Below are 17,165 nucleotides of genomic sequence, written 5' to 3'. Positions count from 1 at the left end.
ATTCTTTAATCACAATTATTTTTTTTAGTTATGTGTGACATAACTGTGTGACGCCCTACTTGAGTATAAAAATGAAGCTAAGTAAATTGCCTTCTAGACTTAAGAGCTGGTAAAAACCTGGATCTTGCCTGCTTTACAGCACATTTAAAAATATATTTGTGTACATAATTCATTAAAAGTAGTTCTGCTGTTCTACTGAGTGTATTTAAATTGTTAACTTAAGAAATAGTCAGTTTTAAAAGAGAACAAACACAATGTGGAAAAAATTATAAGCATATGACGTTTTTGGACAAATGTTTAAACAATAGCTTTCGAGAACACAGTCAGGCTACTTTACTTTATTTCTATAAATAAGGTGAGATGGCATGTTAGCAGATTTTCTTGTGGATGTAGTTGGTTCTTGCAAGAATGTTAGGTTTTGTTTTGTTTGGTGGTTGTGGTATAAGAACACTTGTTAGAAGAGAAGAGTGTTTTAGGTGTGAGGAAAGCATACTTTGAAGTTTGGTCTAGATTAACTGAATTTAGCCAGCATGTGAACTTTTAATCTTCTGGACAGCAAAACTGAAAATTTTATGAAACTTGGAATCCCACGCCAGTATTATATATGCAGCCCATGACATGAACTGTTTCCAGTAGCTGTGGTAAGTTGGATAGTCTGAAGTGGTGTGATTCAAGCCTAAAACGACTGCGAATGCCATTCACTCAATAAATGACATCAGAGGTCTGTATGGGTAGGGCTCAACTGTTTCACCCACGTTTAGGGTAGTGACTATATAATACCACACTGTTTTTCCATACTCTTTGCTAGATCATAAGAAAGGAGAATAGTTAAAAAAAAAAAAAAAAAAAAAAGGAACCTATCCCCTCCCCCCCCCCCCCCAGTCATTAAAATTCCTATAGCATACAAGCAGTAGCAATTGCTGTGGAAATACAGACCATTATATATTCTGGGTGCTCAGTAACATAAGTTACAAGAACATATTCTGCTTTGTTTAAGAGTGTGGGTGAAGGAGTGGGAGAGAGGACTAACTCTTCTTCTGTCTACTTTTTCCTCTTCATGGAAATTTCTTGTTTTTCTTAATGTAATGTGAAGACTCTTGTGAACGCAATTAAATACTGTATATGTTTAAGCAAAAGTAAATAAAATAGTTATGGTAATGAAGAATGATACACACAAAAATAAGATGGTTATTCTGAAAAAGATGGTTATTCTGAAAAAGTGATAACAGGAGAGGTCTTTAGAGAGATCTTGCAGTAGCAGTTGCTTCTGGCTACTTTCCTGTATTTGTTAAGCAGGCTTACAAACTTTCAGAGGGGTCGTCTTATGGCTGGAGCAGAGTGTAGACTTCAAACCTCTATTAAACACTATGGTTGTGAAATGGCTTATAGCTTGGAGTAGTCTTTCAAAGTGGGAATCTGCCCACTGTCCTTCAAAAATACAGTGGGAGAAGAGGGGCTGAACGAAGTTCTGGGCAGAGGTTCTGCCCAGGAAGCAAAGACAGCGTAGCTTACAGATGAGATTTTTCTGTAATTTAATAACGTTTCTTGCTCCATGTTGGGGGAAAGCAATTTTTGTCCATTGTTACATGACATGCAGGCTCAGTACATATATTCATTTGCATGATAGTTGATAACTGTTTCAGGCCTCTAATAATTCTGGTTACCAGCTTGGGTTTTTGCCTAATTTGTTTCTAACTTGACTCTGCAGTTCTTCAGACTGCAGCTGCTAAAAAGTAAAAACCAATCATCTGTGCCATCCCAGTGTAGCTGAGAGTCCCAGTTTTCCAGTGGTATAAAGCATGTATCTCTTAACACCAGCAGTGAAAACTGCTGCTAAAATCATTTTGGAATTGAAGATGACAGGAGGAAAAGTCAAGGCAATAATCCGAATGGGCTGATGTGTCATGACCTATATGAAAAATAAAACACTTACCTGCACCAGAACAAATCATTTTGGGGCTAGTAAACTTTATAAACTTTTCCCTAGGTCAGTGATCAGACAGAGAATATTTTGGCACTGTAATATGGTATGTTCTGAAAGAATAAAATCCTTTTACTTTAAATAAATAAATAGAATGATCTCACTCTAGGGATGGTAGAGAAGAGAATGGAAGGGAAAAGATGACCCTTGGTTTGCTAAGGGTAACTGACAACCTTCATTTGTATTTGCAAAATGAATATGTGCTTGTGGGCTTGTAAGTTAGAGCAATGTTTAAAGTAAAACTGGGTTTGTGTGTTTTCAGCCACTGTGTTGCATATTTTAATTTGGCTTTGTTAAACTCCAAAAAATAAAAAGGGGAACATCGGCAGAGTCTCTTCTTTCAATGTGCTAGGCCAGACCACTTTAGTGGGGATGTTACTGTGTCCCTTTCAGGGAGGAAACAAATGTATGACATAAATAAGACTTTACAAAACGTAGCTTGTACTGTGAAAGGATTTAAGGTGTTTTTTTTTATGTACATAAAGGCGTATTAGGGTGAACCAGTAGCTACCATCCTTCTCATAAACAAGTCTTGTGGTCTTGCACTGTTAAGCCCTTGCCAGGGTTGTTCTGGACCATAGCCTGCCACGTACAAGAACATGGGTAGGAAAGACTTGCACAAAGCTTTTGCGGGGGAAAATTCCAACCTGAACAAGAATATTATCAACAAAATGAGGATTCTCTCTGTCTCTTGGTCCTAGCTATTCTAGATTTTGTCTTAACAAAAGGAAGGAGTGTATCTCTTCCCCAAAGGGTTAATTACCCATTGTGTTAATAACTGGGTTACCTAGTACTGGGGGACATTACCTTAACACTATGCGTGTAGCTGTTCTTGACTTATGTTTGGTGTGTGTATTTTGCTGCTTTATGGCATATGTTTGTTTTGGATTAATGAACAAGTACTAATTTTGTTCTGTTTAAATGTTTAAAAAAGTCTTGGAGAAGATATCTCTGGCACATAGTGAAAAATGTCTCTGCAGCTTATCCCATCATCAGAATTAAATACAAGAGCTGTCTGACATAGATGTTTGGCAGCTAAATCTCTCTGCTGTGTGAAAAAATTTCTGGCTCCTACACTTGTCTGTATTTATTTTTAGTATTCCTACTGATTGGGTTTCCAATTCTAATTATTTTTTTTCCTTTGTCCCCTCTCCCCTTTTCTCTTGTAGGCAGTACTGGAGCTTCCTTCCAATGCCAGTCAATCCATCAAGACCACATTTGTAATGATGACAGTGACAAGGTGAGATCTGTGTAAATTTCCCCTTTAGGGAAGGTGCATGTCATTCTTTTGCCGATTGCATTGCTTTTATAGACTAATGATTGTTTTCCAGAGCCAAAAGCTAACTTTATATGAAGTACATGTTACAATCTGAAATATCTCTGGTCTTTTAAGAAAAATATATATTTCACTCAAGATGATCTTTTAGTTGATTAAGGAGACTAATCTTTTTTTTTCTGCTTCCATTCCCTCATTGTTCTCAATTTTTCTGGCTTACCACACTGACACCCACAGGTAATAATGGGTGGTGATTCCCCTATTGGCTTTGTTATATACAGCAGTAATGTCTTATTACTGTCATTTTGTGACTTGTGAAGTCTGAGCTGGCTTAGCATGCTGAGAAGAATATTCCATCTGTGCTGTAGGTTTTCTCAACCTACCTCATGTGTTTTGGAGACGGGAACTTATTTTTTCACACTGCAGCTTCAAAATATCAATCTCTACCTGGCAATGTGGAAGTGTTTTCCTAACCTTTTGGCAAGAGATCGTGTTCATGCACTGGCTTTTAAGTTAATAAAGATGTTCATTGGTATTTTTGTTAGAAGTGTTTTGTGGGGTTATAGAAATGATACATGCTTAGAATACAAAAAGAAAAAACTTCAAATTGGATCATTCTCAAGTCAGATTGTTTGGGGGTGTTTTTCCTTAAAAATTTAATGTCCCTTTCAAAGTAAATTAGCTATGGGCCATTACATAATGGTGCTTTGTCATACTTGTAAATACTGGATATAAGCTCCTGTTTGGATAGGAGTGGGATGGGAGACTATACTAAATTCAGAATTTAATTTGATACAGAATTTGGTAGGAACATCTCAAATCTAGATTGAGGCCTGGTTGCTCAGCTACATAGTTTAAAGGATATCAGCTAAAGTTATGATGTACAAGTGTAGACTCATAGTCTTGCTAGCTAGGTCACTTGCATACAAAGTCCTGTCTGTCTTGCTAGTTAAATGGCCCTCAGTATAATCTGAGGGCCTGAGTATTTTGGCCAATTTTTAGGGATGTGATACAGGTGAGCCTCTTCAGATTTATGCAAATATGGGACAAAAATGCTCAGCAGAATATGCCAGGATTATCTAAAGATTCCATTTGGTTCTGCAGTCATGCATTAAAGTCAAGTTAGCATGGTTATTTTCCCTGACTTTATTTTCAAAGTTTGTGAGCTGCCTTTAAAACAGTGGCTCTCAAACGTTTTTTACTGGTGACTCCTTTCACGTAGCAAGCCTCTATATATTTAACACCATTATAAGTGCTGGAGACAAGCAGGGTTTGGGGTCGAGGTTGACAGCTCGCAAACTACTGAGGGGTCCCGAACCCGGTTTGAGAACCCCTGCTTTAAAACTAAAGAGACATTTTAGTCTAACAGCTTTAAATTCTGTGGATATCTTGTCTCCTTCTCTTTGTTATAGATGGTTCTATCCTTCATGCTGCTGCTGGTCTATCTGTTCTCAATGGGAGTAGGAGAAGGAAGCATAGAGTGTCCCAGCTTAGCCTTCTACTGCTGGTACATTTATTTGTTCTGTATGGAATCTTTAATGTCCTCCTTAGACCAAGTTCACCAGTTGCACAGCCGGAGAGGAAATGACAGGGCTGGAGGGCATTTATAATGATGGAATGACAAAAGAGTGGTAAATAGAGGATTCATGTGAGGAGGGGGGAAAGGCAGGCTACTGGAGTTGGAGATGTCTTTCAGTGTCCGATATGCAGCCAGTACTCACCAGTGGGCCTACTGGTGCTGTTTCTGTGGGCAGACAACATAACAGTGGTTGTTTTAAATCTAATGGATTTATATCTACTTCAGATGCTCTTGGTGCCAAGAGGGTCCGTGGATGGGGAACAGACAGTGGTAATAAAGTTCCCTTCATGTGCACCAATGTCTAGTGGCTAAGATACAGAACACTTCCTTTACATTGCCTCCTCCCTTCTGCTGCTCAAAGTACCCCCCAGGAATGACCACCTAATGGGAGATAACCTAATCTGTAACAAGGAAATGGAGACCAGACTGAAGGATGAAAACATCCAGAGGTAGTTAAAAATGTTAGACTGTTGTTTTAAGTGCAGTTAGGTGTTTTGCTTTGAAGGGGATTTGCTGCTGTTTAAATTGCAGCTGGGGAAGGTAGCTTGTTACACTCAGAAAGGTTCATAACCATTTCCAAGTCACAGGATGTGAGGCACCACCACAGCATTCAGGGAAAACACAAAAATGTCCTGGCTCTGTTTGTCGGGTATGTGGGGGAGAAAGTGGAAAACCGTCCCTCCTCTATGTATTGCTTCCTATGCAAGATTAGACCTCATACTTGTAAAAGTTGAGTGGAGTAGATCTGTTCCAGCAAGCGTGATGAAGAGTGCCATTTTGGAAGTGCCATGGAGAAATGTTTTCCTCCAAATGACGGTCTTATGCAGTGCTGTCTTTGATTGTGCCTCCCATTTCTAAGTGCTCACATGGAACCATCTGCCTTGCACTTTGTGTTAGAAAATGGTAATCATGTAGGGAGATGGCTGCTTGTTCAGGAAAATTATGAACACGCCTGAGAATGCACATCTGTGCTCTCCTTTGTGATGTGCCAATGTGTACTGTATCCTTCTTTTTATTTTTACAGGGAGGATGAAGAGAAAGCACTGGTTCTCAGTTAATGGCATTGAGGAGTATGTGTTAAATTTACATCTTTCCTTTGTCTCATAATCTGTCATAGAATTTTGTATGGACATAACCCCTATTTGTGGTGCCTTTTTTTTTTTTTTTAAAGTTGGTTACATTATTACTGTATCCTTTTTTCATACATCCTCTAGCACAGATGTATGTAAGTGACAACTCAGGGATTTTTGGTTTGGGGGGATTTTTTTTTAATCTGTTAGATTCTGATCCAGATCCGATGTGAATCAGTTTGAAAATGAGAGGCCTGATTGCACCATCATTACATGGGGGTAACTCCAGTTAATAGTGATGGGAATAGCTCCTGAATAAGGAATGCAGGCCCTAGCCTTAATTTACAAGCAGAAATACTACTCATAGTAGACTGGATACAAAACGGTGGTGTTTTTAAATAATATATAAAAAAGAATCTCCCAGGCTAGCTGGCCATGTCTTCAACTTCTGCTAACTAATGCACAGAAGTCTCAGTAAAATCCTATACTGCCCACTCTGTATGTGATCACATCACTAGTCAGTGTACTATATGAGAAACTTACAGGATAGCAACTGACTGCCAGTTTTGTGTGTGTATTTTGCAGTAACTTCTCCACAAACCCTGGTATACATTTCCTGGAAAGCAGGTGATATAGGAAATGGTCTCTGCAGCACACATTCAATGAATGTTACAAATTTAATGAAAACTATTCCCAGGCTTCCGACCCAATTATTTGATTTTTGTTAACTTGGCTACATAGGAATCTTGAATACATGTTCAGTCAGATCAGCAGGAAACCAAAGATTAGAATTTTTCAAGTGTGACCTCACTGCATTAAAAAATGAATAATTGGCTAGAGCATTATTGGTAATATTAAGAATTTGTTTAACTTTACAGGTTCAAAAAGAAGCATTTTTGCCACTTTTCTTAAAATCTTTACTTGAATCTGTAATATACTATAATTTCCTCTTTATATGCAGTTTTAAAATGACTATTATGGAGACAAGTCTTAAAATAATTGCTGTTTTGGAGGTGAAGTGTAATGTATAAATCAAAGGTTCATTTTTTCATGTTAGTAATGTCTTTGATTCTTAGAATGACTAGTCATTCATATTTAAACTGTTAATGTGCTATTCATTTCAGAATGATTGGTGTGATTTTGGACTAAGACTGGAAGTGTTGTTACTAAAGAAACAGAATTCTGTAGTCTAAGCTGTTCTTCAATCAGCGCATGTGGGGGAAAATATTCCAAAAAGGAACCTTTATTGTGAGAAATGTTGCTGTTTTTGTTTTAAAACCAAACAGTGATGTCCCCTTGAACATGTAACACAAGAAGAATGTTCTTCACAGTGCATTTCAACCATGTTCAACTTGCTTATGGCTGTGAAAGCTATTTGTTTTTTTCTTCTTGCCCTTTATTCAAAAGGATGCACCTCAAGGTAAGATGAAGTGTGTGGTCTCCCTACTCGCCGACAGTTTATATTAGTGAAAGAACAGGACCAACCTGACTTGAGGTTACCTTTGTTGTTGTTGTTGTTGTTGTTGTCTTTGCACGAGTTTGTACTTTACAGCGTGAAGCATATCATAAAATGCAGCTTGTCATGATCATCCTGTGTTTACTTAAAAAATGTAGCATCCAGTCTTCAGAAATACACTGGGGCGTGGCAAGTTGAGAGAGGTTTAATTTGTGTAATGATGTGAGCAATGATTGTTTATTACATAGTGTTTAATTTCTTACTATTCTTATTTGTAAACAAACTGTCCTCAAACCTACAACTTCTAATGTACAAATTCTACTTCTGGGAAATCTCTTAAGAGACCTGACTCCTCTATCAATCCCCCACTCCACACCCAAATAAAAGCAAATACACTAACCAGGAAGTGTGGTGGGGGGGGGGAGTAAAACTGAGAGAGTAATCTGATGCAGGGGTTCTCGCAACAAATTTTTTGGTGGCCTCAGAGTGCGGCCACCAACTCTTGTTTTTACTTTTTACTGGACCTAAACAGAATAGAAACACATTTTGCATGTTCTTGTCTTTGTTTCTTATTGTTTCTTTTGCTTTTTTGATTGCCTTTTTATTTCTTTTTTTTAATTTATTTTTGTAAAGACTTGCTAGCTACTAAGTCTGCTGTGAAAAGTGATATTAACAAACACACAAATGTCACTTTTCACAGCAGACTTACTCAGCCCTGGCAATTATGGGGACAAATTAAGCCCTGGATGGGGAGGTGGGTACAGAGGCAGCAGGAACCAGGGGCAATGGGGCAGTAGGGAATGAAGCGGGGCCAAAGATGATAGGAGCGGTGGTGAGCTTGGGGAATGGAGCCCAAAGCCCCATGGCTGGAGCCTGCCACCCCAGGCTGAAGCCTGACCCCACCACCTCTGGGAAGGTGGGGAACTCATTGGCTGCCTGCTCTTCTGGCTTTTGCATCTCCAGAGGGGGGCCACTGAAGGCTGGAGAAATCTGGAAAGCAGCCTTCAGCGTTTTCCCTATATTATTTGTTGGTGGGAGGAAAAGAGGTGTTAGGATAAGTTTGCTTTCTGATAGAGAGACACCCTCTTTCCGCCCCTGCCACCCCCTGTAGAATCCAGAAAAGGCAGGGCATGCACACTCCTGGACAATCCAGAAAAGGTGTAGGGCAGTCTGTGTACTAAGCCTGGCAGCTGCCTTCATACCTGTTCTGGGACTTCTGTTCTCCCTGAAGCATTAGCAGAGATGTGTTGCCTATGAGGTTTTTTCTCTGTCTAGAACTGCTCTAGGACCTTCTCCCATCCCTCAACCCTTCCTTTAGGGGGCATCCACAGCACAGAGGAAAAACTGCACAAAAATTACTGCAACCTTGCACTGTATTGCCATTTTTGTGGCATGACCCCTCTCATGTCAGTTTGGCAGCAAAGGACCAAGCAGGAGCAAGAGACATGGCACCAAGCCTTTCAGGCTCTGTGTGTCCATGCTCCCCAGAATCTTCCTACCTCTTGGTGAAGAGGACAGTAAGTGTTCCTTGTGGAGGAGTCGAAGGTCATCTCCATTCTCCTCAGTGGCATGCTGACTCTGAAGTCCAGGGAGGGCAATTTAAATGTTAGCATTTACTATTTCGTACTATTTGCAGTGTAGTTGTAGCTGTGCTTGGTCCAAGGATCCGAGAAAGACAAGGTGGGTGATACAATTTCTTTTATTGGCTCAGCTTCTATTAGTGAAACAGACAGACTTTCAACCTTACACAGCGTTCCGTCACCCACCGTGTGTGTGTGTGTGTGTGTGTGTTTTATTCATTCTGTTAGAAACGTCCAACCACTTTGGGATTGTCAGTAGTGTAGCTCTGCTCCCTCCTCAAATCTGACCCCTAACTGAGAGTATTTAAATGCTAACATTAGGTAAGAACTATTCATTTTTCTTTTTTAAGAAACGAAGATCTGAATAACAATGCTACTGAAAAACATTACTACAATATTGAAATCCTAGAAAAATGTGTAGCTGAACAGTATGCAATTTAAGATATCATAAGTAGTAATTCATCTGTTTTGAGCATATGCAGTAGTTTCAATTCTTTGTTTCCAGTTAAATATTTATGTTAATATATTACTGTCTTGTTGTAAAATACATACCATGAAAAATGCAGAAAGTGCTACACAGTCGGGTTAGCAGTGGAACCTTAACTTTTGCCTTTCCTTACCATATGTAGCTTTGACTGTCCAATTTTAATGCTGTATTAGTGTAGTTTTGTGCATGTTACTATTTCCTAGTGCTTTATCTTGTGTAGTTTTTAAGTGTCCTCAGGAGTGGTGCTTCTGTACTTTTTTTGGAAACCTTTCCTATAGTTGTGTACATCTTACTATTGGAATTGATTATCCTTCCATCTGGTTAGTTACACTAATTTTTCCATTCCTTGAGAACAGAATGAAATCCTGTTTTATACCCTTTCGTACCACCTAATGAATTTCTTTCCCTCCTTGGTGCCTACATCCTTCAAATATCTAAGATCTTATATCTCTCAAATTACACCTAATCTTTCAATCCCTCTTCCAGTGAGTTCTCCAGACCTTAAATAACTATTTTTGCTCTTCCCTGCACTTGCTTCAATTTGTCTATCTTTTGGTACTGAGATGCCCAGAACAGATAGTTTTCTGGGGGCCATATCTTTGTCATTGTGCATTTTTAAAAAGTGTGGAAATGGAGATTTCACCAGAAAGTTCTAAAGCGTCTAATCAAGAATATCCTCCATATTTTACCAAGGTGGAGCAAGGCCGGGGTTAAGCTAATAGAGCTGTGCATAGCTCAGGCATTGAAAAGCAGTTCAGGAATCCATTTCAGAATCCTAATTTATTAATGAACCTACTTATTTATCTGTAAAATAGGAATAATGACACCCATTTCCTGTGAGGTGTACTGTGATCTACTGATGAAAAGCAATATATAAATTCTAAGTATTTTTATTTTCTGTCTAGTATTACCCTTCCTCCAATTACCATTGTAAAAGCTCTTCCTGGTCTTCTTAACTCATCCTCCATTTTTTTGCCCTCTTATCTTTTTCCTGCAAGTCTTAATTGACTCTATATTCTTGTTGGGTTTCCTCTTCCTTTTCCATTTCCTATGCAGGTCTGGCAGATAGTACTCTGCTCTTCATTTATTGATTTGACCCTCTTGCATGCTGTAGTGAACTATTTACTACTGTTGTCATTTTAATTTTGGATATACTCCTTGTTTTTTTGTTTTTACTGGTTGGATTTTGGAAATGTTACTAGAATGGAGTTCACATGCAGATGTAAAAGCTCAGGAGTTTTAATGTTCACCTCTGATTTGTGACCTGGGTTGGTTGTTGTATCAGTTGCTGGATGCTAGCTTTGAACCCTCACAGATGGGAACATAATGGTCTTCAGTAGGTGCTGGCTGGCTGGCAGTGTATGCCTGAGAATCCTTCTGTGTTACCAGTTGATGATCCTGCTAGAAAACGTTGCATGTTTCATTGACTCTCTGTTACAAGTGCCCTTCACTTTGTTAGAATATAAGGGAGATGGGAGTCGCACAAGAGAAAGAGAAGACCTAGGTTGTGAGCTGAGCAGGGCCGGCGCTTCCATTAGGCGACCCTAGGCGATCGTCTAGGGCGCCAGGATTCGGGGGGCGGCATTTTGTGCGCTCCCCGCGGGGTGCACGGGAGCTTCCGGTTCTGCTCTCATCGCACCGCCGAAGAAGAACCTTCTGCCGACATGCTGCGGAAAGCAGCAGCAGGCAATTGAGAGCCTGTCGGAGAGCGAAGAACGACCCTCCGCCAAAATGCCGCAGGCGACCGCGGTAGTCATTGAGCTGCTCAATTGCCTGCCACTGCTTTCCGCGGCATGTCAGCAGAAGGTCCTTCTTCGGCGGTGCAATGAGAGCGGAACCGGAAGCTCCCATGCGCCCCGTGGGGAGCGCACAAAATGCTGCCCCCCCCGAATTCTGCCTAGGGCTCCAGAAACCCTGGTGCTGCTCCTGGAGCTGAGAGTAGCCAAGAATAGAGAAAAGGTTTGGGTTGTATTTTGAGTTGTTTCGTTTTGAATTCCTTTTTTAATAAAACCAACCCCATGGATGTTATGCACTGTGGGGAAGAGTTAAGGTTGGGTGAAACATTAACAGAATTTCCTGACTTCTGCTTCTGGGTGATGGAAATAGCAGTGTGTGTGTGTGTGTGTGTATATACATGTCCAAAAGACATGGAGGGAGTTAGTTGTTGTGCCAGACTCTCTGGAAGATGGAGATCCGCAGTGTTGTATAGCTATAGCTGTTTGAGGGTTATATTTAGTTTACTAATTAGTTTAGTTCCTAGTAACTACCAGGATATTTTCCCCTCCGCCACATCGATACTGATTTTTCATGGAACTGCATGGGTAAGAACGTGGCAATCAAAGAGTAACATTTACCGATGTGAAAAGAGACCTTGAGGGAAGAAAAAACATTTGAGTGTCTTGAAAGAAATGATGGAAGTCTTGGAAAATGTGATTGTGTCTATAACAGTAGCTTCTGGCACCTTATGTCTTCACTTGACTTATTAAGTGTTCTGACATTTCAGTACAGTGTAGAGCTGAACTATTTCTGTCCCATAAAAGGCTGTTTTGTACATCTTTCTAAATTAAATGACTTACCTGTGTCAAAAAGGCAGGTTTCAATGCCTTGTGCTCTGAAAGGTGAAGACATTTTTTTAAATATTATTTAGTAATGTTCTCCGGGAGTGGGAGGATTAGGAAGTATTGTATATAGCTAGTGAAAATTACAGGGTTTTTTTTACAGTAGACTGCAGCACATTAAATGTTTGGAATGCATTCTGTGTGAGAGACAGGATGTACATGTCTTGGTTTATTGATCATTATAAACATCTTTGTACTGCAGTACAATGCTTTTCTGAATGGGAACGTAGGGAAAGTGATATGTTAAGTCAACGTTTCCCAAACTTTTGAAAGCTACGCCACTTTTCAAGAAAACGAAACCATTCTCATCTCTCTCATCTTAATTTATACATCATCTGTATCCTCTCAGCTAGTCCTTCGGGCTCCACGGTTTAGGGAACACTGACTTAAATGATCCCATCCATCTGAAGAAGGGTGTTTTCTACCCATGAAAGCTTATGCCCAAATAAATCTGTTGGTTAGTCTTTAAGGTGCTGCCAGACTCCTCGTTGTTTTTGTGGACACAGACTAACACAGCTTACCCCTCTGATACGTAGATGCTCCCAGTTCTCATAGCTCATTGCTGTGTTGTTCATGCTGTGAATCAAAATGATATGATGCCAATGGATTGGAGGGGATGTCCAAACAAACCATCATGTGGAATACTGCATTGTGAGAAAGGGGAACAAGTAAAGAATGTGCTGCTGTGGAAACGTGGAAGTCTAGACTGACTTAGTGAAATGAAACTATCCATACAATCAGAGCACAGTGAGATGTGGTTTTGATACGGTCAGGTGCCTATTGATTCAGTTCAAAACTCCACTATTTGAGTCAGTTGAAGTTACCTCCTTTTAAGACAATATCCGTTATCTTATGTAGCTCTCCTTCTTTCCTCAGGCAGCATTTTGAGATCTAATTATATCAGGGCTTTAATTTTGTTTTAGGAATGGTCTCTGATACTTTATTCTCCCCTCCTCAAAAAGTCTCACAGATACAAGGGGAGGCGAAACAAGAATTTTAATGTTTACACATTAGCTCCCTCTTTCCCTCACTTGTCCCTTTTGTCAGGGACAGTGGGGTAGGAGGTCAATATGCAAAATTGCTGTGGTTTGTAAATGTCAGAGCTGTAAAAGTTCAAAAAATGAAAAACCCCAATAAAACTCAGTAGGTTGGAAGAGGTGGGGAGGACCATTAAATTGTCACAACCCTGCTTGGAGATGAATAAGCAGTTCCTCTGCAATGTCAGGTCAGCTCCTTGCCTTCCTGGTGTCCACTGCATAGTACAGCCCCATTTCTCCTTGTCTAGCATAGATACCACTGGTTCCCATTGAGACTGGCAGCAGTACTACATGGTGGCAGATGAGAGCATCTCCTCAAGGAGAAAGGGGGCTGTACTATGCAGTGGACACCAGGAAGGTAAGTGGGACTTTCTAGGGAGGGGAGAATAAAGTACCAGAGACCATTCCTAAAACAAAATTAAAGCCCTGATATTAGCAGCTGCCAGGAGAGTCAGGTCTTGCAGAGAGCTCCCTGCAAGGTTCTCCATCTCCAGTCACCGGAAAGGAGTTGAGGGAGAAGGCTGCCTAGCCAGCTGCCAGGCTACCTTAGAGTGCTGGAAATGCAGGAGTGAAGCATGAAGTCCAGGAGCATTCAGCTGGGGAGAATGATTGCAAGGACAGGCTTAAAAAGCACAATCACGGTGGCAGCAGGCTGGTTTTAAAGCCCTAGTGTTGATCGTCAGTGGCTGCTATCAGCACTCATTACTCTGCACTACACCAATACTCAAGAGAGGAGTCCCTAACTAGAGGTCACCATCTGGCATCTTGGCAGTGACTTGGGAAAACGTCACAGAGCAAGCAGTGATGCTCTCTTGATGCACAGACTTATGTGGCTGACCTGAAGAATAGAGTTTAGGAAGGCTTCAAAGAAGCAATGATCTCAAACATTTTGTTGGTTTCTTTCCAAAAATAACCCTTCCTTTCTTAGGTCAAGTGGGGGGGCATGTATATCAGCCATTTTTTCACAGCTACCTCTTCTGTCAGTGTAAGAGTAGAGGTAAATAATAGCTCCGCCTAATATGTAAATCAGACAGGAGCAAGAAAATAGCTTTTTGCTGTGAGATTATTTTTGACTACCCTCAGAAAATGGTCACAGAACAGGAATCCATCCAATGCATTTGCTCTCTTTCCCACAGTTTCTTTCTGTGCTTGTTAATTTTTTACAAATGATATGGGTACCAGTTAGAGAAATTTGGAGTCAGACCTTCACTGAGAGTACTTGAAAAGAACCCTTTCCACTGTACCACAGATGTTGGGTATTATAATGGCTATGGCTATCAGTGCTTTAACCAAATATTGTAATGCTATAATCCTTCAAATTTAGACAGTAGAGTGTCATTATTTCAGAGATTTTTTTCCCCATAAGAGAGTGGAAGTGAATGAACAAGTATTTTGAATATACATATGGACTTCTGCTCTAACTGAAGTTTCTTTTCCACCAAATCATCCCTAGTTCCTAGATTCTCCATCACTGACCATTATTAAATCAAGATTGGATGTCTTTCTAAAAGATCTGCTCTAGAAATTATTTTGGGGAAGTTCTCTGGCCTGCGCTATACAAGCATCAAACCTCATGGTCACAATGCTCCTGTGACGGGTTGGATCACAAAAACTCTCTTGGGAGCTGCCACCTGATGTGCCAAGACTACTTGTACCCCTGCTTTCCCTGCCAGCTCAGGACTCTAGCATCGTGTCTTGCTGAGCCAGACACTCCCATCTGCTCAATCACAGACCCAGGGTCCGAATTACCTGCCCCAAAGCTGCAGGTTTACTGAAGGCAGGTAACAGAAGTGTTCCTGTCTTTAACACCCAGATGCCCAACTCCTAATGGGGTCTAAACCCAAATAAATCTGTTTTACCCTGTATAAAGCTTATACAGGGTAAACTCATAAATTGTTCGCCCTGTACAATACTGATAGAGTGAGATGCACAGTTGTTTGCTCCCCCAAGTATTAATACATACTCTGAGTTAATTAATAAGTAAAAAGTGATTTTATTAAATACAGAAAGTAGGATTTAAGTGGTTCCAAGTAGTAACAGTCAGAACAAAGTAAGTCACCAAGCAAAATGAAATAAAATGTGCAAATCTATGGCTAATCAAACTGAATACAGATAAGATCCTTACCAGTTCCAGAATGCTCCCATTTACAGACTAATCTCCTTTTAGCCTGGGTCCAGCAATCACTCTCACACCTTGCAGTCACTGCCCTTTGTTCCAGTTTCTTCCAAGTATCCTGAGGGGTGGAGATGCGCTCTCTCTAACTAGCTGAAGACAAAATGGAGGGGTTTCCCAGGGGTTTAAATAGACTTTCTCTTGTGGGTGGAGACCCCCTTCTCACTCCTGTGCAAAGTCCAGCTCCAAGATGGAGTTTAGGAGTTGCCTGAGCAAGTCACATGTCCATGAATGACTGAGTTTTACAAGTAGCATCCATTGTTTACATGCTACCTTGAACATCCTCAAGTAGACTTCCTATGTGGATTGGAGCATTCCAAGATCCATTGTCCTTTAAGTGTTCCTTGATTAGGTACTTAATTTCAACATTCCTTTCTCCAGGAACTGACCAAATGCTCTATCCTGCGGCCCGCTCCGCCGGCCCCGCCCCACGTGCTTACCTGCCCCAACGCCAGCCCACCGCGCCGGTCGCCTCGATTATTAGTCCGGGTTTCCCCCCCGCCGCCTAGGCCGGGCCTGCGCGCCTGCCTCCCGTCCTCGCCCCGATCGCGTTCGGGAGTTGTCAGCCCGTCTCCTTTCCTTGCCCCGATTCTCGGGGGCGCTCCCGCCGCGCCCCGCAACCGCGGGCCGGGTACCCCCATTTGGCTCGGCCCCGGGGCCCGCCCAATCCAGCGGGCGGGGAAGTGGCCCCGTCCGCCCCGCCCCCCCGTCCTCAGGCGGGTGAGCGCCCTTTGTTTTTCCTGCCGGGCGTGTCGCGGGTGGGGTCCCGCAGCGGACGGCGTGCGAACACCGCTGGCGCCCAATCGCGGTTCCACAGGCCAGCCCGCTGATGGGGCGCAGGTGGGTGCGGCGGCCTGCTCACACGCAGGCGGGCCGCATGCGCGCGCTCTTGGCCCTCAGGCAGCCGCTCTGCCGCGATCAGGAGAGGTGGGCGAGCTTGAGTGATCACGGCTGACCTTGGCCCTCCCACGGGCGGCTTTGGCCAGTCGGAGTTATAGGGGGGACGGGGGATATACTGCATTGGTTCGTGGTTCCCCATGGAGCCAGGTCCTTGACACTAGGCTCCCACTCCTTAGGGCCTGCTCTCTTCTACCAGTCCCTCCTTCTACAGGTGACTCAGGCCCACCTCTTCGGAGTGGCACCAGCGAATCATGTGTCTGCTCCCAATTCCCTCCCCGGGCATACCGTCGGCGATCATGTTACTGCACGGCTGTCAGATCTCCACCCCCTGTGGCCCGCAGCTCGTGCACTTGCTGATAAACAACAGGCACGCCATGAGTAAGACTGATCTCACCATGGCCTACCACACTGATGGGCCTGGCCGCTTGCTCGACATGGACTCTGCGGTTACACCTTGCCTGGACTCAACAACAACGAGATTCTAGTTCTCTATGCGCGCGTGGCACACTTCCGCTAAATACGTTGATAGGATTGCCGATATTGATAAAGCAACGACATTACTTCTATTTATAGAGTATACTGCAGCCGAGAGCTGACTAGAAACTCAGTAGCCCAGCTGCCTCTCGCTCTCGCTCTGCCGTGATGTACGAGTGACAGTCCAGATATAGGACGCCTAAATGAGAGCAGGTTCGTATAGTTTCAAACATGGACAATCTTGAACAAAAAAGGTCGACCTTACCATAGTCTCTTATTAAATAGTTTTCGTTAGACAAATATGATTAACGAACGATAAGCGTTTGTAACGTATTGGCATTTCATATGCAGGTAGCAATGATTACAAAAGGGTGTATACAGAAGGTTTATTAGATGTAGAGCTTTTTTTCTGTATTGTTTTTTTTTTCGGTAACACTTGGACAGGAATGTAATAGATTACATACTTAAACTCCAAGTTTTATCCATGGCTCCTCCAAAACAATAATAACAAAAGGGTATTTGTATCTCTCCTCT

At 41.9% G+C, this 17,165-nt stretch overlaps 1 protein-coding gene across 1 annotated transcript in view; it reads left to right on the top strand.

Annotated features, from left to right (window-relative positions):
• The first annotated feature begins 3,154 nt into the window (after positions 1-3,154).
• Positions 3,155-17,165, top strand: part of RNF38 (ring finger protein 38) — a 101,741-nt gene continuing 87,730 nt past the window's right edge. The window contains exon 1 of the mRNA XM_032772297.1: positions 3,155-3,221. The gene's annotated coding sequence lies outside the window, so the exon portion shown is untranslated. The remainder of the gene's footprint in view (positions 3,222-17,165) is intronic.

Source organism: Chelonoidis abingdonii, chromosome 6 (genome assembly GCF_003597395.2).
Source record: "Chelonoidis abingdonii isolate Lonesome George chromosome 6, CheloAbing_2.0, whole genome shotgun sequence".
Classification (NCBI taxonomy): Eukaryota; Metazoa; Chordata; order Testudines; family Testudinidae; genus Chelonoidis; species Chelonoidis abingdonii.
Note: the sequence above shows the minus strand (reverse complement) of the source record. Positions and strands in the feature narration are given on the sequence as shown.